We start from the raw sequence: 3,431 nt of genomic DNA, 5'->3' as shown, positions 1-3,431 counted from the left end.
TCTCTCTCTCTCTCTCTCTCTCTCTCTCTCTCTCTCTCTCTCTCTCTGTGTGTGTGTGTGTGTGTGTGTGTGTGTGTATACAAGAGTACAGCTATGTGGGAGCTGGAGAGATGGCTTAGCGGTCAAGAGCAATGACTGCTCTTCCAGAGGTCCTGAGTTCAATTCCCAGCAACCACATGGTGGCTCACAACCATCTGTAGTGGGATCTGATGCTACTCAGTGCCCTCTTCTGGTGTGTCTGAGGACAGCTACAGTGTACTCATGCATAAAATAAATACATAAATCTTTTAAAAAATTTTCCCAAAAAAAGAAATAAATCTTTAAAAAAAAAAAAAAAGAGTACAGGTATTCATGGAGCCAGAAGAGGACATTGCAACTAGAGTTACAGGCAATTGTGAGATACCATGTGGGGGAACCAAACCTAGGTCATCTGCAAGAGTAACAAGTGCTCTTAGCCTCTGAGCATCTCTCCAGCCCCTAGAAGAATCTATTTTACACCACTATCAACTTATCTTGCCCTCCTTGTTCTATTATGAGAAAGGGTCTCACTGTGTGAGACCTGAGCTTGGATGGCCTGGAACTCTGTAGACCAAGATGGTCTTGAATTCATAGAAGTCTGCCCGCCTCTATCTCCTGAATACTGAGATTAAAGGCATGCACCATCACATCTAGCTTCAAAACGGCACTTTAAAAAAATTATTTATTTTGCCGGGCAGTGGTGGCACATTCCTTTAATCCCAACACTTGGGAGGCAAAGGCAGGCAGATCTCTGAGTTCGAGGCCAGCCTGGTCTACAGAGTGAGTTCCAGGACAGCCAGGGCTATACAGAGAAACCCTGTCTTGAAAAACATATATATGTATATTTTATATGAGTACACTGTAGCTGTCTTCAGACACACCAGAAGAGGGCATTGGATCCTATTACAGATGGTTGTTGGGAATTGAACTCAGGACCCCGGAAGAGCAGCCAGTGCTCTTAACTGCTGAACCATCTGTCCATCCCTGAGAGACTAATTCTTTTCCAGCAGTCATTTGATGCCTATAGTTCTTTGCTAGAGTTGGGACCTTGGTAGATTTTCCCCCTTCTTAGTATGTCTATTGATATCATCGTTGTTCAAGTCTTGTATTAGGTAGCCATATTGTTGAAGTGTCATGGGTGTGACTTTCTTACCATTTCTAAGAGACACAGTATCACAGATGTATTGGTCCTTTTTCTTAGAATCTTTTTGTCTCCTATTCCACAAAGTTCTGTTAGCCTTAGGTGCAGGAGTTTTGCTGAGGCTAGGCTCTCTACAATTGGTTAATTTCTTCATTATAACCAGTCTACATATAACCCTAGCCCTGCTGCAAAGAGAAGCTTCTTAGATGTGTATTGAGAGCTACACTTATCTGTGGGTATAAGTTTTAGAACACAGTTAGGAATTATGTTGGTCTAGTAAAGCTGTGATGGTTGGTTCTCCTCTGAGACCCATGACCTCTCTAGCCCTGAGTTCTCTAGGCTAGATTTCTAGTACCAGACATGATTTCTCTTGTTCCAGCAGGCCTTAAATCCAATTAAACAGGTCTTGTTTAACACCAAGTTATGAGTGCCACTATTGCACTATAGCCAGTCTTTTGTTACTTTGTGGGTTCTTCCACCCTTTCAACCCCCTAACACTAGATAGGAGAGGGAAAAAAGGGTAGAGGGAGAGAGGAACGAAATCCCTGAATAAAGTCAGGGGTTAGAAAGGGAACAACGGGAGCTGGAGAGATGGCTCAGAGGTTAAGAGCATTGACTGCTCTTCCAGAGATCCTGAGTTCAATTCCCAGCAACTACACAGTAGCTCACAACCATCTGTAATGGGATCGGATGCCTTCTGGTGTCTCTGAAGACAGCTACAGTGTACTTGTCATATATGTAAAAAAATAAAATAAAATCTAAAAAAAAAGAAAGAAAGAAAGAAAGAAAGGGGACAACATTATTAAACTAATTCCTGCTGATTAGGGGCATTGAGTTCCTTCGGGCAAGTTTGAATCACAGTCAGGATATCGAACTTCTTTCTTCTTTGTGCACAACTATTTAACAAACTGTGGCCACCACCAATCAAACAAAAAAACTCCGCCTCTTGAGGCCTTAGCATTTATATACCCTCCAAAAAGTCCCCAGAATGCCAAATGTTACACAATCATAAAAACTATCTGCAGCTGGTAAAATCACACTCCTGCTAAAGCATGAGACAAATTATAGGCAGGTGCTGTAGACAGTCCAAAGCAGTCCCACATGCCACGCCTGGGATTAAAAGAACATTCCTATTTCTGTATTTTTTTTTAATAAAAAAAAAACCAAAATCCTCACTACATTGTACCTTTAGGGCTATCTTGCCATGCTGGTCTTTATGATTCATAGGTGTCACAGCTGATCAGAACCATTACTTGCTCTCCTCTCTTGGCAGCTTGTATAGAACTTCTGATAGTATAAAAGCTATTACTATTCAGTGTAGATTAAGCTTGAAATTATGAAATCTGGAGTTAAATGAATACGACTGGAAAGAATACTGGATCGAGTGAGGTAACCCAGCCTCATCTCTCTCAGCTCCAAATATTCAGATACACATATAAGCAGAGAAATCAGGAAAGTAAACAGGGACTATGGGCAGGGGGACTAGAGAGTACTAGCAGGATGCAGATGACATGAACGGGAAAATGGGAAAAACAGTATGTGGGGGGGGGACTTTAATTGGAGAGGGGAAGGCACATCAATACAGGAGGAAAGAAGAGGGACAAATAACACTAAGGATGTTGGATAAAACATCAAGGAATAGTGACTGTTTGATATATTTTAATTGAAGTTATGCCACTTAGGGTAAGAATGCTCCCCATAAGAGTTATAGACTATCTAACAAAATCCCCTAATACCAGGCATGAGAACAAGTTGTCAGGGGAATTTAAGTGACTCCTGAAACAATACAGGCTATTGCTGAAGATATCACATGCTTTAGACACAACATATTTTTTGAGACAAAGTATCTGTGTAGCCCTGGATATCCTGGAATTCACTCTATGGATCAGGCTGACCCCAAAGTCAGATATTTGCCTTAATTTATCTCCCAAGTGCTAGGATTAAAACTGTGTGCCACCACTGCCTGGTCTAAGATTTAGTAGGGTTTTTTTTTTTTTTTGGTTGTTTTTGTTTTTGTTTTTCGAGATAGCTCTGGCTGTCCTGGAAATCACTCTGTAGACCAGGCTGGCCTCCAACTCAGAGCTCTGCCTGCCTTTGCCTCCCAAGTGCTGGGATTAAAGAAATGCGCCACCACCAGCCGGCTAGTGTTTTGTTGTTGTTGTTGTTGTTTTGTTTTGTTTTGTTTTTCGAGACAGGGTTTCTCTGTATAGCCCTGGCTGTCCTGGAACTCACTTTGTAGACCAGGCTGGCCTCGAACTCAGAAATCCGCCTG

Source organism: Mus caroli, chromosome X (genome assembly GCF_900094665.2).
Source record: "Mus caroli chromosome X, CAROLI_EIJ_v1.1, whole genome shotgun sequence".
NCBI lineage: Eukaryota > Metazoa > Chordata > Mammalia > Rodentia > Muridae > Mus > Mus caroli.
The sequence above is the reverse complement of the archived record's forward strand: the minus strand, read 5'-3'. Positions refer to the sequence as shown.